This window comes from Dipodomys merriami, unplaced genomic scaffold, assembly GCF_024711535.1.
Source record: "Dipodomys merriami isolate MVZ:Mamm:240054 unplaced genomic scaffold, mDipMer1.0.p SCAF_298, whole genome shotgun sequence".
Classification (NCBI taxonomy): domain Eukaryota; kingdom Metazoa; phylum Chordata; class Mammalia; order Rodentia; family Heteromyidae; genus Dipodomys; species Dipodomys merriami.
Window position 1 is genome coordinate 103,204 of NW_027204470.1, and position 24,835 is coordinate 128,038.

The 24,835-nt window shown below is 37.2% G+C and overlaps 1 long non-coding RNA gene across 1 annotated transcript in view; it reads right to left on the bottom strand.

The window, feature by feature from the left end:
• Window positions 1-295: 295 nt before the first annotated feature.
• The window catches only part of LOC138839202 (uncharacterized), a 49,817-nt gene continuing 25,277 nt past the window's right edge, over window positions 296-24,835 (bottom strand). Inside the window, exons 2-3 of the long non-coding RNA XR_011375911.1 lie at window positions 1,411-1,558; window positions 296-468 (exon numbers count right to left, since the gene is read on the bottom strand). This is a non-coding gene — a long non-coding RNA (uncharacterized lncRNA). The remainder of the gene's footprint in view (window positions 469-1,410; window positions 1,559-24,835) is intronic.

A 24,835-nucleotide genomic window follows, 5' to 3' on the forward strand; every position in this document is an offset into this window, starting at 1 on the left:
ATTTAAGTTAGAGCTGTTGGACACTAAAAGTTTAAGACTTTGGAAACAAGATGGATGTCTGTGCTATGGTTGTAATGATTATTGCTCCCTTCTGCTCCTTAATAATAAGGGATTCAATTATTACTATGTATACAAACAATACCTCAGTTAATAATTGTAACCACCAACTAGATTGATGCCTCAGTTTGCGGACATACCTGTAGCCACTCATTACCCCACCCCTGTAGTAGAATGAATATAAAGCATTTAAAACAGGATTTGGGGATCCAGAAGCTGGCAATGAGGCTTTGGGTCCTCTGGTATCTTCTTTCCTATCACTTCCTGTGATTTCTCAGTTCTTTGGCCAGGTATCCCATCATCTTTGCTGTTTCATGGCTGTGGTTAGTGACAGTACTGATATTCGGAACACCTCAAAACAAACTATGGAAAACACTTCCTCAGAGAAGATTCACAAATGTATAGGAGCACCTGGAAAGAAACCTAAAATCAGCAGTCATTCTGTGATCCTCTAACAAGAAAGTATAATTCTGGTGTACCTTTACTTCGGATATATATAAGAGATGGACAATTGTCCCTTTTGTACATTTGGTATTTGGTATTGCATAAATTTTCAGAAACACATATACATTGTGAAATAATGTTATTTATTTCATAGGTAACAAACCTGGTCACTGGAGTGATGACCCAAATGTCTTATCTCAGTTGCCTGATTCAGACTTAGATGAGTGTGAATTGCATAATTGTGAACATTTTTCCATGAAACTTAACAACACAGGTCACTCCATACCTCTAAAGATTTTACATATATTATAGTAATACACACCTAAACTGGTCAGCACTCACAGCACATCGGTGTGTTATAATTGTCTTCAGATCAGAAATATTCTAGAGTTTAAAGTAGAATGATGGGCTGTACATTTTCAATGGAAGAGTGATGATCACCCCCTGCAATTATTCTCAGTGGAAAATCCTTCCTATACATTTTACTGACTTAGCTTCTACTCTGTGCTTTACCATTATCAGGGAGGGTCACATTGTATAGAGCTACAATACTGCAGCAACCTTAGCTGTCTTTGAATTTTACCTCTAATCTTAATACCAAGGTCAACTCCGAAACTCGAATCACATCATTAGTGGACACCTGAACTTTCCAAGCTTGGTGAAAAATTCAGATATCATTGCTCATTGCCAGTGTTAAAGATCTCACTCTATAAGATTTATTGTGTTTCTTCTTGTATTTCCAACACTGCCTTAGATGTTGGTTTTTGATATAGAGCTTTTAGTTTGCATTTGATTTATGGAAGTGTTAGTAATGCCAGTTGAACTGCATATATTATAATGTAAGTAATTTGATGTTTTGACATATGAATTTAATTTTGGCAATTGAGGAAGTCAATGCACATCACTCACAAATGTTTCTTTATATGTACTGGTATTGCTTTATTGTGAACTTCCTAAAAGCCAGTCATAGGAGCACATGTCCTAATCCCATCACTTCTGTCACTGAGATGAGTCTTGAAATGTCCAGACGACTTGGCACTTCATAGTGAGAAAGTTTCTACAATGAAGGGTGAGAGAATAGAAAAAAGAGCAAATGAATCTTCCAACTGTTTTGTTACATGTTCTTTACACTTAGCCATTAAGACACCATAATAGTATTTTTATAACTTCTTACCTACTTTTTTCCTGTTCTGAGATGTTTTATTTATGGATCTCTAAGAAATCATATAAGAATCATAAAATAAATCTATAAATCATATAAGAAATGTTAAAAAATAGTTTGTTAGGGATATATAACCTAAAAGGAATAATTTCAGGAAAGTATTAAGCACATAAAATGTAATGCACACCTAAAATTGTCTCTTTATTTAAAACTTCAGCAGTTTTAGTTTATTTATTCTAATAACAAAGATTATAAATTGTTACAATAGTATTCCAAATGGAACACAGAACTAGAAAAATGAAGGGTAGCACTAAAGAATGCTACTGCTACTACTAATCGTGTAAGAATAAAATTTAGGCAAAACTCCTTCAGACTAAAAGCCACAGGACAGCCCCAACATTACTTTGTTTCATATGAAGACAAGACCTTTTTTTGTAAAGATAAGTTTTCACAGATATTAACAGCAGTTGGGTATATATTTCTTAAGGCCTTCAGGAAGGATTCTCTGACAATGTTGATGGAAGCTGACTTCTTTGGGACCTACTACACAGTGTGCAGTCACCATTCCAAGCACTGCACCTGCATTAGGGTAATTTTCGTGCTCAAGATAGTTCTTCCAGTTAGGAAATGAATTAACTATTTTATTAAAAACAGAAGTAGGCAACAAGGCCAAACAAATTTCCCAAGTACCAAATACGGATCAGCTGCAGAACCATAATTCAAATCCAGGTTTCCACCAGGCATATCTGAGGATATTCTGTAGGTTTCACATTCATTACCTTTCAAGATGTATGGAGCAGATGAACCCACAATATCTTCCTAATTATGGTTATAATGGCAATAACATTGCTACAGAATATACACATTTTTAAATTAAAAGGGTGTGGGTAATGACATTGTAGGTGATCTTTATACCAAATAAAGACTGAACCAAAAAGAAAAGTAAGGGGCTGGGAAGGTGGCTCAGTGATAGAGCGCTTGCCTTGAATGCATGAGGTCCTGGGATCAATTCCTCAGCACCACATAAGCAAAAAGAACAAAGTTGAAAGTGGTGCTGTGGCTCAAGTGGTAGAGCACTATCCTGGAGCTGAAGAGCTGAGGGACAGCACCCATGCCCAGAGTTCAGGCCCCACGACCGGACCCCCCCCAAACAAAATAAAAATAAAAGAACCTAGGCCGCAAATTTTAGTCATAGTACTAGCACTCATATAACATATATATATATATGTGTGTGTGTGTGTGTGTGTGTGTGTGTGTGTGTGTGTGTGTGTGTGTGTGTGTGTGTGTGTGTGTGTGTGTGTGTGTGTGTATACACATATATATGCTTCCTAAAATATACAGTGAGTTAATTTGTCGAACCTGGTCATAGATTAAACATGAGGTGTGAAAAAGTATGTAAGTCTGAAATGACTCCAAGGTATTTTGAGAAGACAGCTGGAAGAGTTATCACTTAATCAAATAGTAATGAGGGATTGGTTTGTAGATAGAGATCAAATCTCACTTTGGGATATTTTGAGTTTGTTAAAATCAGTTGTTAGGAGATGTCAGTAGACAGGATGCTATTAAGGACTTGAATTAAAGTAAACAGAGATGGAGAAAAACTACAGAAATAATTACTGTACTCAGTGGTAAAAAAAAACATGAGAAGGAATATTACAGAGCTAAGCCCAGGGATACCCAAATATGTAAAACATGACAAATGAAGAAAAACAGTAATAAGTATGTAATGCAGACTTATATGGGTAGGTATTTTTAATGTTTAAGGGCTATGAAGTGATTGTGTGATGACCTAAAATTTAAGAAATTCGTAAGTTCAACTATCCTTTGGGCCAACCATAGCTGATAGTTTAAGTAAAACGGAGCCACAATAGTGTGTCTTGATTTACCAAAGTGAAAATAGGTCAATATTTGGAAAGCCAATTTTTGGACATGTCGTTGGAGTGGCAATTACTGCAGTTTGTTCAACTGTCAGTAGAAAGCTACAGGTTTAGCACAATGATAGAAATCTTTCAGAGATCTGGTAGATTTTCCCTCTGACTTCAATTTCCCTTTTTTTCTGAGAGCTAAAATATCACTACTGGAAACCTGTCCAAATTGTGCCTTTGGCAAGTTAACAGATAGTCAGTCTATCACATGCCCAAATAAAAGAGAATTGGAACAGGTTTACATTGAGCACTCACAGTAGACGGGTCTCTGGACTTTCTCAGGAAAAGCCTTCTGCCATTGTGGGATGGATAGGGCTGGATAACATGCAAAATAGACACCATAGATTGAAAGTATTCTGCTAAGTTACCACGTGAGATAACGGAAGGTTTAACTGCATTGTTTTGACTTTTATGAATCAGTTAATCAGATTCTTCATGCCATATGATTTTACTAGACTGTAAAATGCATGCTTATTGCATTTCCTTTGTATAACATATAGTATGTTTTGAAATTTGGTATAAAACATTTGTCTTTTCATTTATTTATTTTTAATATGTATTACTCTAGTTTTCAAGAGTAGGGAAATGTCCTGGAACTTTGTAATTTGATGTCATATGTAATTTATTTTTTTTAATTCTTATTTATTGTCTATTGTAGCCCCCGGCTATATGTAATTTAAACTGTAGTTTTCTTCAAGTGTATCATCCTATGCTGAAGTTTTTTTCTTACAAGCTTTCTAATAAATATGTAGTCTATTCAATTTTGAAAAGTACTGCTGTACCTCCCGCTTATTTGTGGCATTTCTGAAATCCAAGTTCCTCTGTGTGTCAGGGTGGATACTTTTGCTTGTAACAGTTTTGTTATTGAATACATAGCATCTGACTACTTAGGGAACAAAAGATGTGAAGTTACAGTATCCCAATAAAGAACTTCCAGGACAATTCAAGGGCAACTCATGCACTCTCTATGTAGGTGAATAAGAGCAAAGAAAAAAAGTCTTATACATGAAAGTGACTGGGAGTGTGTGCACATAGTTATTCACTTATTTATCTGTTGTTATAGTTTTATATATTCAATATTATTCATTTTATATATATATATATATATATATATATATATATATATATATATATATATATATATATATATATATATATGATCACAATTTCCAAAATCCAGAGAACCACATCCATGGGCATCGCTTTCCTATGTTGCTCTTTGGGTAATAAGAATGAAACCTGGGGGGAAGATGGCGGAGGAGAAGCTGGAATCTGAAGAAGCTCTAGCATAGAAAGCAGTTTTAGAGTTCCAGTGAACAGTCCTAAGCCAGAGAATCACACCAAGTGTGCCATCACAGGACAGAGAGTTAGACAAGAGGGGGGAAGCCAAGGCAAAAAGACACATCTGAGCGCCTGCCGGCCACCGCGGTGGCGGCGGCGGTGGCAGGGTCGCGGCACAGCTGGGGCCATAACTGAGCGCTCACACAGAGAGTCGGGGACTAAGGAGCCAGACACAGCAGGCGAGCGGATTCTACTCAACACCAGCAAGAAATGACAAGGAGCGGACAACTTCATCCTGCAGTTCCCAGACCAGAGACGACCCAGGATCCAAGACTAGACGTGAGTAGAAGCCCGACATCCTCACTCCTTCTCAGGGAGCGGAGGAGGGAAGGCCACCCCTCCCCCCCCAGCACAGGAGATCTCCATCTTGGATACTGACAAAGCTCGGAGGAGCTGCCAGCTCCAACCCAGGCCTTGGAATAAAACGAGTCATTTAGCAGGTCACAAGAAATTAACGGCGGCCAAGTGACCTGCCAGACTCGGCTCCATCAAGGGAAAAGTCACCCAGCTCAGGCACCAGCCATTGGAGTGGCATTCCTCACTGGCTAACCAGAGCCAGAGGCTGCCTCTCCCTCAAGCAGCCTCAACAATCAATTGAAAAACAGAAACCCTGAGAACGGCTCCAAGCTGGGCTCTGTTAGTTTTTTTTTTTTTTTTTTTCACAAAATATCCCCAGGAAAAAGCTACTGATTGTTGAAAGACCTCAACTCTACCCAGAACCTAGCCTTACCACTGCATCCCCCTCTTTTGTGATTCTCAAAGCAGATCACCCTTCCATTAAACTAATCGGGGAGGGGGATCTCAAAATCTTGGGTAAAGCAGAGCATTTTTCTGCCTGTTCGAACAAACTGACTTAAGAAACCAGTCAAGTCACATGACTTCAAGCTGACCAGAGACTCAAACAAGAGGCTGTTTACAGACAAAGGGGAGATACAGGATTCTTCCCACCCCTCTGAAAAAATCAAAAAAAAATCAAAGAACTTTTTTTTTCTTCTCTTCCTCTTCTTTTCTTTTCTTTTTTTTCTCTTTTTTTTTTCTTTTTTATGGTACCTTTTATATATATAATTTTTTTTCCTTTTCTAAAAATTTTATTAATCTTTAATTTTTGCCTTTTTTTGAAAAAATAATTGTTTTCCGGTAACTTTTTTTTCCTCTTATAATTTTTATTTTAGGAATACATGAATGTGCGTTTTCCTTTCTTTTCTTGTCTTCTTTCTCTTTTTCTTTCTTTCTTAACTATCTTTATGTTTTTTTTGTCTAGCTCTACTGAACTTCTGATCTTTTTCTCTCCCTTTCTAATCCTTTTCACCTTTTCCTCTCTTTTGATCTTCTGTATGTGACTTAACTATTGTCCTGCACATCCTCAGATAAACCCATAGTTGACTATTACACACTATCCCCCATTGTGTACACACTTAATCCACAAATTTATTACTCAATTCAAAACCTCTGAGACTTAAATTCCTTAATAGCAGTTCTACCTCTTTATACCTATATAATATTTTAAGCATTTTCTTAAGTTTTGCACTTCTCCTCTATGTCCCTACCCTTCTATTAATATACTCACATTCCTCTCTAAATAGATGGTCTTTTAATCTCCATAATAATATTAATTTTTACGCTTCTATTTTTTTCTGGTCTCTTTTCATTTCCCTTTCACTTTCTTCCTTTTCTCTCTCTCTCTACTTCCATCCTACCCAACCTATTTCCTGCATTGAGATTAGGACATAGTTAACTCTCCCTGTGCCTCCCCACACCAATCTATTCCTATTTTTTACCCACATCTCTCCCTAACCCTAAAAATTTTTGGTTTTCCAAATTCTTCTCTGCAGTTTGAAACCCATTAACATATAGTTGTTTGATGTTGAATAGATGTATCTGTTGAACTAGAATGTATCTGTAGACTATTGACTGTATAAATGCAAACGTTGGTTGATGGTTGCCTTAAGATAGTGTTCTAGAACAAAACTGGTGCTATTTTCATCTCAAATGGGCAGAGTAAGCCAGAAAAACAAGAAAAATGGCAAATCCGGGTATCTCAATTCCCAATCTTGATAATCAGGGTCAGAACAGATAATGAACAACCCAGAGGAGAGTTCCCAAATAGCGCCACAAACACTGGTGGCAAACATGATAAATGAGAATTTTGACAACTTACAAAGGACCTTGTATGAGCGTGAAAAGGGAGAGAGAGGAGGCATCCCAAAAGTTTATACAGGAATATCATAAGCGTGAGGAAGCTACTCAAAAACTGATACAGGATTTGCGTAAACAACTTGAGAATACTCAAAGAGAAAGGGAGGAATGGCGTGAGCAGGCTGAGAACACTCAAAGAGAACTGCAGGAATCCCCCGAATGGGAAGAAAGAGAACTGCAGGAATCACACAGACGGGAGGAAGCAAATCAAAGAGTAATTCAGGAATTGAGAGACCAGGTAGAGAATACACAAATATCACTAAAGACATTCATGGAATCCATTAACAAAGAGCTGAAGGAAGTCAGGGAGACCACAAAGGGAATGCTGAATGGAACACAAGAGAAGGAATGGGAGTCCAAAGAAACCATAACGAATCAACTAAGTGATTTGAGAACAAACACTGAACACCAAATTAAGAAAGTAATGAAATTCCTACAAGACCTAAAACAGAGCTTCAACAAAGAACTTGAAGCCATCAAAGCTGACCAATTAGAAGGAAAAGAGATAAAAAACAAAGTAGAGAGTCTTGACAGCAGGTTAGACCACGCAGAAGATCGAATCTCAGGGATTGAAGACAGCCTAGATATTATAGAGAAAGAACATACAACCATCCAAGACAAGTCCAAGAAATATAGATCTATCCAACACCTGGAAAACACCATCAGAAGGCCTAATCTAAGGATAATGTGTGTAGAGTAGCACCTAGAAACAGAAGTTAATTGTCTAGGAAATTTATTTAACAGGATCCTAGCAGAAAACTTCCCAAACATACAAAAATATAGGCCTATTCAGATACAAGAAGCTTTTAGAACCCCAAATAGACCAGACCAGAATAGGACATCACACAGTCACATTATAATCCACACAGGATCAACTCAGACCAAGGAAAAGATCCTTAAAGCTGTCAAGGAGAAAAGGGTAATCACCTATAAAGGGAAACCAATTAGAATCACCTCAGATTTCTCAGCAGAGACAATCAAAGCAAGAAGAGCCTGGAATGACATATGCCATGCCCTAAAAACAAACAACTATCAACCAAGAATACTGTACCCAGCTAAACTCTCCTTCATAACTGAAGGCCAAATAAGAGCCTTCCATAGCAAAGAAAAATTGAAACAATACATCTCCACCAAACCAGCCCTACAAAAGATTCTTAAAGATGTCCTACACATAGAAAACCAACAAGACCGCAACAAAGGCCAAGAAACTGCACCCAAACTGAGAATCCAAGAACCATAGGAAGAACCCAGTTTTCGCAGCCCCCAAGAAGGTGGATAACATGGCAGACACTCCCAAATAGCTCTCAGTCCTATCTCTTAACGTTAACGGACTGAACTCTCCAATTAAGCGACATAGATTGTCTAGTTGGATTAAAAAAAAAGACCCTTCTATCTGCTGCCTGCAGGAATCACATCTTGCCCGTAAAAACAAACACATTTTCAAAGTTAAAGGCTGAAACAAAATCTACCAAGCAAACAGCCCCCATTAACAGGAGGGAGTTGCAATCCTAATATCAGATAAAATAGACTTCAAATTAAAATTCGTGAGAAGAAATAAAGAAGGTCACTACATACTAATTAAAGGATCTCTCCTTCAGGAGGATATTACAATTCTAAATATCTATTCGCCAAACAATGGAGCACCCAAATTTATCAAAGAAACACTAGTTTACCTCAAATCCCATATAGATCCAAAGACATTAATTGTTGGGGATTTTAACACACCACTCTCCCCACTAGAGAGATCAACTCGGCAAAAACTCAACAGAGAAACCGCAGATCTAAACAGCTGCATAGATCAACTAGACTTAACAGACATCTACGGAACATTTCACCCAGCAGCATCAGAATACACGTTTTTCTCAGCAGCACATGGAACGTTTTCCAAAATAAACCACAATTTAGGCCACAAACCAATCTTGTCTAAATTCAGAAACATTGAAGTTATACCTTGCATTCTCTCTGACCACAAGGGAATAAAATTAGAACTCAACACCAAAAGCCACCAAAGAAAGTCCGGTATAACATAGAGGCTGAACAACACACTGCTGAATCAAGAGTGGGTCTTGGAAGAGATTAGAAAGAAATTCAAATGTTCATGCTTTTCAACAAAAATGAACACACAAATTACCAGCTCCTCTGGGACATAGCAAAGGCAGTACTCAGAGGTAAGTTTATAGCTCTGACCTCCTACATCAACAAATTGGATAGATCTGAAACTAGCAATTTAATGACACAACTAAACCTCCTTGAAAAAGAGCAGCAAGATAAACCTCAATCCAGTAGACAGAAAGAAATAATCAAAATTAAATCAGAATTAAATGAATTAGAATCCAAAAAAACTATAGAAACAATCAACAAAACAAAGAGTTCGTTCTTCGAAAAAATTAACAAAATTGACAGATCCTTAGCAAATCTTATCAGAAAAAGGAGAGAACACACTCAAATTATTAAACTCAGAGATGAGAATGGAAACATCACCACGGAAACAACCAAGATTTAGAACATTATAAGGGAATACTTCTCAAAACTTTATGTTAATAAGTATGGGAACTTTACAGAAATGGAACTTTTCCTAGCAAATATTGACATGCCAAAACTAAACCAAGATGAGTTATACCAGCTCAACAGGCCCATATCAAGCATTGAAATAGAAACAGCAATAAGAGACCCCCCAGCTAAGAAAAGTCCAGGACCAGATGTTTTTATAGTGGAATTTTACAAGGCCTTCAAAGCAGAGCTCACACCAATACTCCTCCAACTCTTCAATGAAATTCAAAGAGAAAGCTCAATACCGAACACATTCTATGAAGCCATCATAACACTCATCCTAAAACCAGGCAGGGAATCATCAAAAAAAGAGAACTATAGACCCATTTCTTTGATGAACATTGATGCAAAACTTCTCAACAAAATTTTGTCCAATCGACTTCAACAATTCATCCAAAAAATCATACACCATGATCAAACAGGATTCATTTCAGGGATACAAAGCAGGTTCAATATATGCAAATCAATTAATATTATTCATCACATCGACAGGAGCAAGAATAAGAACCACATGGTTATTTCAATAGATGCAGAAAAAGCATTCGACAAGATCCAACACACCTTTATGATGAAGGTTTTGGAAAAATTAGGAATCCCTGGAACATTCCTCAACACAATAAAGGCTCTATATGACAAACCTACAGCCAGCATTATACTCAATGGTGAAAAATTAAAGCCATTTCTTCTTAACTCAGGAACAAGACAAGGATGCCCACTCTCTCCACTTCTCTTCAATCTAATATTAGAATATCTAGCTACAGCAATAAGACAAGATGCAGACATAAAGGGGACCCAAATAGGGAAAGAAGAAATAAAACTCTCACTCTTTGCAGATGACATTATCTTGTATTTAAGAATCCCATAGACTCCACTCCCAAATTATTCAAGCTGATTCAAAACTTTGGCAAAGTAGCAGGTTATAAAATTAACCCCCCAAAATCAATTGCTTTTCTGTATGCCAACAATGAGAAAAGTGTGGCTGAAATTAGGAAAACATCCACATTCGTAATAGCCCCACAAAAAATAAAATATCTAGCAATTAACTTAACTAAAGAAGTGAAGGACCTCTATGATGAAAACTTTAAAATCTTAAAAAAGGAAATCAACACAGAACTTAAAAAATGGCAAAATCTCCCATGCTCCTGGATTGGAAAGATTAACATTGTGAAAATGGCAATTCTTCCCAAGGGTATCTACAAATTCAACTTGAGACCTATCAAAATTCCACCCTCATTCTTCAAGGAAATAGAAGAGGCAATCCAAAAATTCATATGGAAAAATAAAAGACCCCGAATAGCAAAAACGCTCCTCAACGGAAAAACACTGCTGGAGGAATATCAATACCAAATTTCAAACTCTACTATAAAGCCATAGTAATCAAAACAGCTTGGTATTGGCATAAGAACAGACCTCAGGACCAATGGAATAGAATTGAAAACCCAGAAATGAACCTACAGACCTACAGCAATCTAATCTTCGATAAGGGAGCTAAAACAATAGAATGGAAGAAAGACAACCTCTTCAGTAAATGGTGCTGGCAAAATTGGTTAACTACATGTAGAAAACTTAAGCTAGATCCTTATATATCACCCTGCACCAGAATCAACTCCAAATGGATCAAAGACCTTGAAGTCAAAGCAGACACTCTGAAAAAATTACAGGATGGAATAGGAGAAACCCTAGGTCTCCTTGGCTCAGGCTGAAATTTTCTGAATAGAGACCCGGAAACACAACAAATCAAAGAAAGGTTGGACAAATGGGATTGCATAAAGTTGCAGAGCTTCTGCAATGCAAATGTCATAGCTAGAAAGATCAATAGAAAACCCACGGATTGGGAGAAGATCTTTACTAGCCATACAACGGACAAGGGTATCATATCTAAAATATACTTGGAATTCAAAATATTAAACCCCCCAACAACAAATCCTCAAAGAAACAACTGCCCAATAAATAAGTGGGAGAAAGACTTGAAGAGAAACTTCTCTGAAGAAGAAAGAAGGATGGGCAATAGACACATGAAGAAATGTTCAACATTGCTAGCCATAAAAGAAATGCAAATCAAAACAACATTGAGATATCACCTCACTCCAGTTAGAAAGGCAAAAATCAAGAACTCTAACAACAACAGATGCTGGAGGGTATGTGGACAGAAAGGAACTTTACTTCATTGTTGGTGGGAATGTAAACTTGTTCAACCACTTTGGAAAGCTGGATGGAGGTTCCTCAAAATACTTCACGTAGAACTCCCCTATGACCCAGCAATCCCACTTTTGGGCATTTACCGAAATGTTTACAAAGAAGACCACACTAAAGCTACCAGCACAAATATGTTTATTGCAGCTTTATTTAACATAGCTATGATATGGAACCAACCCAGATGCCCCTCAGTAGATGAATGGATCAAGAAAATGTGGTATATATACACAATGGAATTCTATGCCTCCATCAGAAAGAATGACATTGCCCCATTTTTTAGGAAATGGAAAAACTTGGAAAAAATTATATTAAGTGAAGTAAGCCAGGCCCAAAGAAACATTGGTCCCATGGTTTCCCTTATTTGTAATATCTAGTATATGTATGAGTCAAGCGGAAAAGGTCAGATAATGTGATGTCAGGAAAATGAACACTTAGATGTATATTTTAATGTCTTTTTCTTTCATGCATGTGTTTCTAATGCATTTATAAGATTATCTCTTTGCTATATTTGATGTCAGTATAACCAGTGGAGGAGATGGGGAAAAACCAGTTGTTTAAGTATGCAGGTGGACCTGTTGCAACAATGAGAAGTACAAGTTGTCATGTCCAAAATGAGCTTTACAATGTTGGTGTGGTGGGGGGGGGGAAGGATACGGCTGGGGATTGTGAGGGGAGGGTGGAGGCTGGGAAGTGATGTGAAGGATAAACAAAGATGAGGCTGCAGTGCTTGGTAAGAAATGTACGCATTATGCTGCCCATGCAATTCTAACCCCTCTGTACAGTATGTTCACAAATAAAATAAAATAAAATTAAAAAAAAAAGAAATGCAAATCAAAACAACATTGAGATATCACCTCACTCTAGTTAGAATGGCAAGAATCAAAAAGTCTAACAACAACAGATGCTTGAGGGGATGTGGACAGATAGGAACTTTACTTCATTGTTGGTGGGAATGTAAACTTGTTCAACACTTTGGAAAGCAGTATAGAGGTTCCTCAAACGACTTCACATAGAATTCCCCTATTACCCAGCAATCCCACTTTTGGGCATTTACCGAAATGTTTATAAACAAGACCACACTAAAGCTACCAGCACAACTATGTTTATTGCCATATTATTTACCATAGCTAAGATATGGAACCAACCCAGATGCCCCTCAGTAGATGAATGGATCAAGAAAATGTGGTATATATACACAATGGAATTCTATGCCTCTGTCAGAAAGAATGACATTGCACCATTTTTTAGGAAATGGAAAAAATTGGAAAAAATTATATTAAGTGAAGTAAGCCAGGCCCAAAGAAACATTGGTCCCATGGTTTCCCTTATTTGTAATATCTAGTATATGTATGAGTCAAGCGGAAAAGGTCAGATAATGTGATGTCAGGAAAATGAACACTTAGATGTGTATTTTAATGTTTTTTTCTTTTATGCATGTGTTTCTAATGCATTTATAAGATTATCTCTTTGCTATATTTGATGTCAGTATAACTTGTGGAGGAGATGGGGAAAAACCAGTTGTTTAAGCATGCAGGTGGACCTGTTGCAACAATGAGAAGTACAAGTTGTCATGTCCAAAATGAGCTTTACAAGGTTGATGCAGGAGGGGAGGAGGGGGGGAAGCAGAAGGCTGGGAATTGGCGGGGAGGGGGGAGGCTGGGAAGTGATGTGAAGGGTAAACAAAGGAGGAGGCTGCAGTGCTTGGTAAGAAATGTACGCATTATCCTGCCCATGCAATTGTAACCCCTCTGTACCGTATGTTCACAAATAAAATAAAATAAAATTAAAAAAAAAAAGAATGAAACCTGGTATTGTTCTCTGGTAGAGAAATAACTCGGAGATTAGAACATTTTTCTTTTAATATGTTGCCCGTTCCTACATCTAAAATGAGGAAGTCTGTTAATACATAATACATGTTATAATCTATTTAATATATTTATACAATGTATAATATATTCTATATTATAATATATTATATATAATAACTGAGTATTATATATTAATAAGGAAAAATACAACAAAAGTATCTATGTCCACACTTTCCCAGCCATGATTAGGTTCAGTAGAGTTAGGTGCATTACATCTCAACAGGAAAGTTCTATTGAAGTTTTGATGACCTTGAGCTAGATAAGGAGAATTTCTGTAAAAACAGCCTCTATTCAATTATGAGAAAAGATAAGTTTGGAAGTTTTTTTGTTTTATTTTTTTGTTTTTATTTAGACCAGACAAGGAGCCTGAACTCTGGGCCTGAGTACTCTCTGTCACCTCTTCAATTCAAGGCTAGTTCCCTACCACTCAAGCCATAACAGCACTTCTGGCTTTTTTTGGCTTATGTGGCACTGAAGAATCGAACCCTAGGCATTGTCCCTGAGCTCAAGGCTCGTGCTCTACCACTTAAACCACAGCACCACTTCTGGCTTTTTCTGCCTGGGATTGCTTTGAATCATAATACTCAGATCTCAGCCTCCCGGGTAGCTAGGATTACACTTGTGAGCCACCAGCGCCCAGCAAGTCCCTCTCTTTTAGATATTATTCTAAAAGCCTCCTATCCAAGGTCACTCCTAAGATAATAAATGGACATATGCCAATAGTTCCTTCATACTCTTATCTCCTGTTATGGCTATTGTGTGTCTTTTCATTGTATTCTGAACCTACTTCACAGTTCTCTTCCTAATCCATGATTCTAGATGTATTACTAATAATTACCTAAATTTTGTGGCTATAAACCCTAAATTACTCAACTATTAATTTCATTTAATTTTTTTCAGTATGATCGTGGTTCTGTACAAATCTGAGATTATATTCACCTCTTGCATCTACCTCTTGGTATGAGCAGAGCCTGGGCCTAATCTACTTTAAATGCAAGAGGTTAGCCAAAGAACAGCCTACAGTATTCCTGCCTAGGAGTCAGTACAGGTAGTTGAGTGCCTGAAAGAAGCAATGCATTCCTGACATGAGAAGGGGTGAGAGAGACAACAGCCTACAGAGCAAACAGGCAGTCACAACATTTAACAACTTCTGCTTTGGGGAAACTGACTTCCTGCAAAATGGCAATGAGATAACATTAATTTTCTTATATGAAGGAAGTTGTCATGTCTCACTACATAACTCCCTTGTAATCAAAGCGAGGGTCATCCTTTTGTTTCCACCTTAGGCCCAGTCTCAGTTTATGTCAGACTTTGCTCAGACTCTATTCCTACTAGAAGGTCCCTGATGAGGAGGAAAGTGTGATCTCTTGGCTTCTGACTGGCCCTTTGAGACCTGAGGCCACTTTTAGTTTTCAACCTGTTCCTTCTGACAATGGGAAAGCTCATTCTCTTCATTGTGCCCTAGTATCGAATCTCTTCAAAGAATGTCAAGGAATGACAGATTCTGTCTGAGTGAGTGAGATTCTCCATTTCCAAAGAGGTCAATTAATATCTGATTCTGAGACCCAGGTGAAAGTCCTTTACCAGATCCTCCAAGCTGGAGTGGATGTTAGCTCAGACTCCAAGCCATCCTCATATTTCTCTAGCTCTTTCTCATGAACCAAAAGGTTACAGGAGTTTAGTTCAGAAACAAGGAGAAATGAGAGAAGCAGAAGAACCATTGGCAGGGTGAGGAATTTAGAGATTTTGGGTGAAAAATAGGGCTCAGAAAATCTAGAATCAAGGGGCTGGGAAGGTTGCTCAGTGGTAGAGAGCTTGCCTTGCATGCCTGAGGCCCTGGGTTCGATTCCTCAGCACCACATAAGCAAAAAGAAAAAAGCTGGAAGTGGCGCTGTGGCTCAAGTGGTAGAGCGCTAGCTTTGAGCTGAAAAGCTGAGGGACAGTGCCCAGGCCAGAGTTCAGGCCCCAGGACCGGACACCCCTCCTCCCAAAAAAGAAAATCTAAGATCACTCACATCATTAGGGAATCACATCATAAGATTAGGGAATAAATGTAATAAATTACTACCGAAATTACTAATTCCACTACTCTACATTACAAGTGTTCTGTCAAAAGTTAGCTGTCGTAGCTCTATTTTGATCAGGAAAACAGAGCACATTCTTTCCTTACAAAGTTCTACTGAGTATCTTTATCCATACCCCAGGTTGTTCTTACTCTCTACTTCTCTGTTACTTTCCTTTGCTGCATGCAATCAATGACACTTGAATGTGTTATCATCTTCTAATCCATTTGCTATAAAGGAAAACAAATTATGGGGAAACGTATATCTATGGTACATTTTCTTCTATGGCATATTTATTTGATGTTATTAAGTATTATTTTAATAGTTTCATTGTTAATACTTGAGAAAAATATTTTACTATTACCAGTAATTAGTTGCACATTTTTTTGGTATTTTTCCATGTCTGTGTATTTTTTAAGCTTCTAACATCGTCTTTTCCCCCAACAGTTGCCTTCTTAAAATTGCTTCAAATTATAAACTATATATGATGGTCCTCTATGTGTTCATTGATATATTTAAATTTTGATCTAATATCTACATATTATAGGAAATCTCAACATATTGTAATTGGTCTGAAAATCAATATGGATGTTCCTCATTGAAGCAAAAACACAATGCCACAAAACTTAGTGAAAGTAGGATTAGGTATATACTCAAAATATTTAGCAATGATACAGTAGAAACATTCACTTCTCATATACCAGAACATGTTTATAGCTATGAATAGCACATTTTCTTCATTCCCTCTTTCTGGTGCATCTAGGTTGATTACACAGCTTGGTTGCTATAGAATATTGCTGCCATGAACATGTATGTTCATGTTGATTTATATTCTTTCAATATGTATCCAATTGCAGTAAACATCATCAACATATCTGTCTTTTTGGTATTGTGTAAACTTCCATTAAGATATCCCTATGGGTTGCACTAGTTTACAATGCCACAAAACCAAATATAGTTCCTGATTTATTTACCTCTCCAGCAGTTTATTTATTTGAGTGGTGGTAGCTATTCTGGTGTGTAAGATAGGATCTCAGTGACTTTCCTCTTTATTTTCCTTCGTATTTGCTATGTGGACATGAATCTCAAAAATTTCATTTATTTATTAAATACTTACATTTATACTTCATTCCTGATTAGGGTCTTTCTTTTTCTTTGGTATTTGATCAATTTTTAAGATTTATAACATTTGATTTTTTCCCATTACAAATACTCATTTCAGTTAGTAAAATGATTTTTTTTCATTACAGTGGTGCACAATTAACTAAAAACAACAGATTGTACATTTATATCACTGGATGTTTTGTTTGTATTTACAGCCAGGAAATTGTTTCAATAAAGATGCTGAACTTCTTTCATTGATATACTGAAAGTATAGTATCTCATATTGGCCTAAACTAATCTCAGAATTAACAGTCAGAGCCTGGGCCACCACAGTCTGGCCTAAGTAAAACCACTAACAAAGTATAAACTGCATTTAAAGAGAGCAAAGAGCTTCATAAAAGATCGAAGAAAGGCATCCCCTTCATGAAGCAAATGTTGAAGTTCACAAGCATACCTTAGGAAACTGAATATCAAGAAGATCAAAGGATAAAAGTATTTAGAAGGACAACATTAGAACTCAAAATTGGGGAGGTGGGACAAACAATAGATATCAAAGCTCAATGCTGAAGGGAAGGAGAATTTTACCGCAAACCTCAGCTGTGTCTGACTCTCTCACACAACACACACAGACACACACACAGACACACACACAGACACACACAGGCACACACACACACAAACACACACACACACACACACACACACACACAGGCACACACACACACACACACACACACCTAGTGAGAAATCTTTGCCAAAGGACAGGCATTCTGGACTTAGACACCGAATACTCCGAAACTATCCACTGTGAGGGCCTTTACTGAAAGTACCCATTGTAAGTAGACATTTACTGAAAGTTAGAACTCAGGTTCCTGGAAAAACCGTGAAATGCCACAATAAAGTTCTGCCTATAACTCCCCTAGCAACAGCCATCAGCGGATGACAGGAAGTACCTAAAGCTACAGATTATTTTTAATTTTTTAATGTTTTTTTTTACTTTTTTATTGTGAAAATACTGTACAGAGGAGCTACAGTTACATGGGCAAGATAATGAGTACATTTCTTGTCAAGCATTGTAACCTCCTCCTTTGTTTCCCCCTCCCATCCCTTCCCATTGTCCCCCCCGCCCCCCCATCGAATCCTTCTCCCCACTTCCCCTCACCAAAGTTGTAAAGTTCGTTTTTCTCCATAAGAACTTGTACATCTCATTGTTGCAATGGGTCCACCTGTATCCTTATTTAAATGATTTGTTTTTTTTCCCCTTCTCCTCCACAAATTATTTCTTTTTGCTTAGCCTGCACTCGCTAGCCCATAAGATTTTTATATGATTACCCAGTTAACAGAAGGGTCGGGGATCTCAACTCTGACCCACTGCAATGGTGACAGTTGTGAGTCCAGGCTCGACCTTGCAATAAATGACTCTAATGTGGTCACATGAGAACTGGCTCCATGGTGGTCTTTGGGGATCCTTATCTAAGCACAAGGCTAGTGTACACAGAGAACCCCAGGGGCAGCTGTATCTGGAAAAATGAAGCTTTTTTCCTCTTCTTTTTAGATAATCAATCATGATGTTGCAGTTCGCTCCACAGTTGCTCCACACCTGAGCAGGAGGAAGGAAAGGATGCCTTAGACTGCAGGACAGCCTTGTGTACCCCTGGATTTATGTGTAAGAAAGCAGTTTGTGATCCTCTAGGCAGGGGTAGCCAAGCTGAAATGGTGGTAAACTTTGCCTGGAGGGTGGCACCCTGTGAGCCCTGCATGCATGGTGAAGCAGCCTGGAAAGCCCTGTGAACATCTCCGGGATGGCCTCTCAGTGGCTTGGAGAAATTGACTCCTTTAGTTGCACATGGCAGGAGGCAGGAGGAGAGCAGGAATCCAGAAGATGTGAGAGGCACAGAAGCAAATGCACCTCTCCATTGAAACTCCTCGGTCATTCTAAGGAGGTTCACAACCCACACGTAGTGGCCACTGCACAGGTCCCCAGAGGCCCTACTTGTCTGGGGAGCAGTTCCTGGTCCTGATCCAGAGCTGGAACTTCCAAAGTGGCCCTGAGCTTGGCTGGGCTGGAGCGGAGCCTACCAGCCATGCTTCCTCTGCCCTGCTGAGTATAGCATCCTAGCAGCTGCCCAGGCTACAGCACCCACAACAGGCCACCTCCTTGGGGCAGGCTGAAGCTGTGCTGACAATTCCTGCCTGGTGCCTGCTTCAAGGCAAGAGCCAGGCCTAGCCCACAGCAGAGCTGGCCCTCACTTCCAAAGGCATCGAGAGAGGCATGACAACCACAGGCCCAGCCTTGCTGCCCTCACTGCCCCTAGAGGTTACCTATAAGTCCCTGCCTTTGTTCTTGAAATTCTTTAGCCATTGGTTGTCTCATTTTTCATTATCGGTTTGGGTGGGACTCGAGACTTCTTCCTCTCCTCACCAAGCTAACATGCCCTAGCAAAGCCACCCTAACTGCCAATCTACCATATATTATGTGATTTTTTGTTTCTCTTCTATTTTCTTCCTCCATGGTATAACCCGTTTCCACTGTATTTGAGGTCTGTGAGCTCCAACTTGCATATACAAATTTCTAATGTGGGGAGGGGAAGGGAAATAAAATGCTGAAAGAAGTACACAGTATGACCCATTGTTACAATGAGATGAACAAGACACTATGTTGAAAATGAACTTTACTAGTTGGGAATGAAAGGTGAGAGTTGGGGCGGTGGGGAGAAAAGGGATGGCAGGGAAAAACAAAAGAGGAGGTAACAATGTTCGTTAGATAATGTACTCACTAACTTACTTATGTAACTCTAATCCCTCTGTCTACCATTTTCACAATTAAAAAAAAACATGAAAAAAAATTATCCTGGAGTACATTAAGTTCAAATTTCCTAAATGCTCTGTAAATTAAGACCAATTTTAAGTGGGAAGTAGGTTCTCAGAAACATTTTTTTGTCAGTGTTTGTGTTGTGCATTATTACCCAAGTGTACATAAATTAACAGAAGGATAAACAATAGGAATAGGAGAAAGAGAAGTTCTATGTTTAAGTATAATGGTTCAATACACTGTAGAAGACTCTGCAAATAAGACAACTTTGAAACAATAAAGCCAAGGCCAGTATTTAGACCTATGGGAGTGACATAGAGAAAGCATTACTCCTAAATGGAACATGAAGGATGAGGCCACTCCCTTTCTTCTACTAGCTCTAAATCATGGTAGCTAATCATGCAAATTTGTAAAAACAAGAATGGAAGAATAATACTTAAGATTCGGAATCATTGTAGCATTCACATTGTAGCATTAACAAATATGTTCCCTCTATCTGTTGGATATGTTTCACTTCGGTTATAGTGTCCTTTGAATTATGAGTACAGTGTCCTTTGAATTATGAAATACTATCACTTGATATAATCCAGTATATTCTTGCCTTTCTTTAGCCACTAATGATTTCCATTAGAAACCTTTATTGATACAATGTCATGAATTTTTACGTTTATCTCTTATAGGTTTTTACATCTCACATTTAGTTTGATAATCTTTTTTTATTATAAATTTTTGTATAAGGATTGAGGTAGGCCAGCCACCTGTAGGTTACTCCTGTAATCCGAGCTAGGCAGGAGTCTGAGATCTAAGGACCACGGTTTAAAACCAGCCTGGGCAGGAAAGTCCATGAGACTCTTATCTGTAATAAACCAATAGAAATCCAGAAGTGGTGCAGTGGCTCAAGTAGTAGAGTGCTCACATTGAGCTGAAGAGCACAAAGACAGCTCCTGATCCCAGAGTTCCAGCCCCATGAGTGACAAAAAAAAAAAAAAAAGAAACAAAAAAAAAGGATTGAGGTAGTAGTCTAAGATCATTCTGTAAATCCCGAAAGACAATAGTGCCAATATACCCATTTTAGATTCTATTTTTATTTCATAAAGTCATAGGATAGTTTTCAAAATCTATTGACCATACAACTGAGAATTTATTTTTAACATATCTGTTACATTCTTCTATGTGTCTACTGTTGTAGTAGAACTATGTTGCCTCCACTACTAAACATGATAAAAAGATTCAAAGCTAGTATGCAGGGTGAAGCTACACCATTTTACAAGATTGTTCTGACTGACCTGTATTCCTTGAATTTACATAGGAGTTTATTGAGCAGGTGGACCAATATTCTACAGAGATATCTAGATGTTTGATAGTCACTCATATTTTGTACCTTCAAAAAACACAAGATCCCAGATATTATATATAGAAAAATGTCTTCAGAGTATACTTGAAACAACTAAAATTAACTCAGGAATTAGTTAAGATTTAGATAACACTGTAGCATAACAAAGCTGAATGATAACAACTTGAGCTGTACAACAGAGGAAAGTGAGAGGAGAAAAAATGATGGACCACGTAGGAGCTATATGTGATTGCTATTGTGTTTCAAAAACCAGAAAGACTTCAGAGTAGAGAAGGAGAAAAATAAAGTGTCCTGAGACAAGTTTCTTTTCAATCCATCTAATAGCTTTTACTAAAATCAGTGGAAATGGGAAAAATTAAAATAGAAATTAAAGCATTGTATATACATGTTGTAATAGGAATATGATAATTTTCAAAGAAATAAGAGAGAGAATAGTTAAACTCTAAAGGGAGAAGGAATGAAGAGAGAAAAGAAGCAAAGTTAAACCTTTATCAATAACACACACAACAGTTTGGAAGTGGAAATATTCTAAATTACAATAAAAATTGCTAGCGTGGATAGAATATGGATGACATGTTATTATATATAATTTTGAAAAAGCATACTAGGAATGAAAGTCATGGTTTAAAACACTATTTGGATTATAACTAGACAGTATAGCTCAGTGGTAAACCATTGGCTTTGCATATGTGAAGCAACGGTGTGAACTCCCAAGCATTACAAAGTACACAGAAAGCACACACACAAACACACAAAAACCACATAAACACACACACACACACACCACCTACACATATTTGCAATATTGATATTATCATATTAAACGGAGGAAATTATCACAAACAGTAAAAGTATGTTAATATATGAAATAATAATATTGCTCGTAGTATTTAAAAGTTTGGTAGAAAGAAAATAGTCACAATATACTTGGATTTTAATAGATTAAGTAAATTGAGAATTAATAGAAGACATGAGAACTTTTGCAAATAAGTTTTAAACAATAAACATTTGAAACATGTGTCCTTTTATTTTAACAAATGATTGATATTACTGGTGTTTTAACTCAAGATTTAGAATATGATAGCGAGGTGCTGTATATAACGCTAGGGATGGTTATATCCATAATTATTTCACTCTGAATATTTTTATTCTAAGGCCTCATAGTTTACCAGTCTCTCCCGAATTACAAACTCTATTTACAAATCCCACGATAGCTGGAAAATGGATGTCACAAATCACCATGCCGAGCTCAAAGCTTTTTTTTTTTAATTCAAATTAAACGTACTTCCAAAAAGTGACCAAGTAATGAAGCCTTTCTTAGTAAAGTATGTGCTTCTTGAAAATACTGTAAGTATTTGTTACCTGCACAAATATTTTTATACTATAAGAAAATAAATGTATTTGATTCACTAACCATGTAAAATTAAGAAATTAATTTTTAAATAGCCACATGTTAAATATTATAAAAGCAAAATATATGTGTCTGAATAATTTACATGGGTAAAAATCATGCAAAATTAAATTAACTGATCCTAAACTTTGAAAAAAGAATTACTCTAAAGAAAGACAAAGAAATATTTAAGCTCAAAATTTGAAATTTAGAAAATAAAATGAAGTAGGGGCTGGGAAGGTAGCTCAGTTGTAGAGCCCTTGCCTTGCAAGCATGAGGCCCTGGGTTCGATTCCTCAGCACCACAAAAGAAAAAAGAAAAAAGCCGGAAGTGGTGATGTGGCTCAAGTGGCTCAAGCGCTAGCCTTGAGCTGAAGAGCTGAGGGACAGGGCCCAGGCCCAGACTTCAGGCCCCACAACCGGACCCCGCCCCCCCCCAAAAAAAGTAAAGAAAATGAAGTATACTCTTTAGTTGAATTAATTAAGTGTAAATTCTCTGTATATCAATTTTATAATAAAAAATGAACAAAAACAGCAAAAGTACCCATTGATCAATGGCAACAGCAAAAGCATCAATAGTTCTTGTTTTGAGTGTAAAAAAATATCGTTGGAATATATAACAATGTTCCTTCCCGAAGAAATGTACTCATTACCTCATTTATGTAACTGTAACCACTGAGTACATTACCATTACAATAAAATTAATTTGAAATTAAAAATAAACCAAATAATATACCAATTAAGAATTCTTAGAAGCCATTGGTGAAAAACATTGTAAAAAATTCCCTAAATATCCAAGAAATATACTTTGATGATACTATTTAAACGCTTCAACTTCAGCAGAAAAGCAAAAAGTTTAAAAACTGTTACAAAGTAAAGTAATAAATCAGAATATATTACCATTAATAATAATCATATGATGAATTTATAGTGGTAGTCAAATATGTAAGAAATGAGGCAATTTGCCATTCATTTGCACTTAATAAGTGAAAAGAATTTTCTAGGTCTTTTAAAATTATCATAAGTTTAATGAAGAAATTATTCTGTCACATCATATGATAATCAAAGCTGATATTAGAACAAAGAACAGATTTATTAAGATTTTGGATGTTAATGTATATACTTATTTTGGTTGTGGAAAATGTGGGGATTTCAACTTGGGGTATATTGTTCTGGCAGGCCGGCATCATATCTGTGGTTAATTTTAGGATAGTAGTTCCCTTTCCACAAGAACATGCACCTGATCTGTCCTTTTAGCCTTCCCATCATCAATGGCATCAGAGTTGCACACCAACTTTTCTAGCTTGCTACTTTGCCTGGCCTGGATCCTCAGTCCTTCCAATCTTAGTTTCTAGATAGCGCAGGATGATGGAAATGATCCAATTCACCCAGCTATAGATTGAGAAATAAGTCCACTAAATTTTGGCCTGGGTTCTGTCCTCAAGCCACCTAAGTAGTTAAGAGTACACATGTGATACCCTGGTGCCAAGCAGTAAGAATATTTTTAAAGCAAGTAGACATATATATATATGACTTAGGCTTGTGAATACCTCAGGAAAAGAATAAAAGAGCAGTGAAGCACAGAGGATAGGTAGAATTTTAACTAGCTACTCAGAGGCTGAATAAGCTTAGCTACCTACTCGGGAGTCTGAGATCTGAAGACCACTGTTCAATCATGAAAATACAAGCGATTATCTAAAAAAAAACACACAACAGAATTGTAGCAGTGGCTGAAGTAGTAGACCACTATCCTTGGGCACAAAAGGTGAGGAATAGTTCCCAGGGACTATCAAGCCTCAAGAATGATGAATGCAAGCATGAGCATATGCACATGTTCGTGTGCGTACTTGTACATGCATGCACAGATATACAAACACAAATGAATATTTCAATATGAAGTTATTTATTTTTTTACCTTGCTGTACTTTATTTCCCTGTATTAGTTCACAAATTAACAAAATCAGCTAAGGACCTATTTACATAAAATTCATCATGTTTCTCTAAAATCTACTCTCTTTTTGGAAGCCTGCTTTTATTTGTCCCAAAAGTAAATTATTCAGGAAGTCAATTCATCACTCTCAAGTCTATAGTATTAGATGATTGTTTAGGTTCCTCCTAGCAATATGGTTTTTTGAAATTCTGCATCAAGCAATATATTTCTTTTACTAGAACAGAAACCTCTGTCAAACAATTAATAATAGCTTATTCTCCTCCTGGCATTCATCTGTAGTTTTATTTTCTTCATATATTTCATGATCTCTCTGTGTATGCCAAAGTCTGCGCTTAGCATGTGTATACCATTCATAGATACTGAAATTGCTTTGGAATAAATAATGTTCACCCTGACTATCTTGAAAAAGAAGCATTGGTTTCT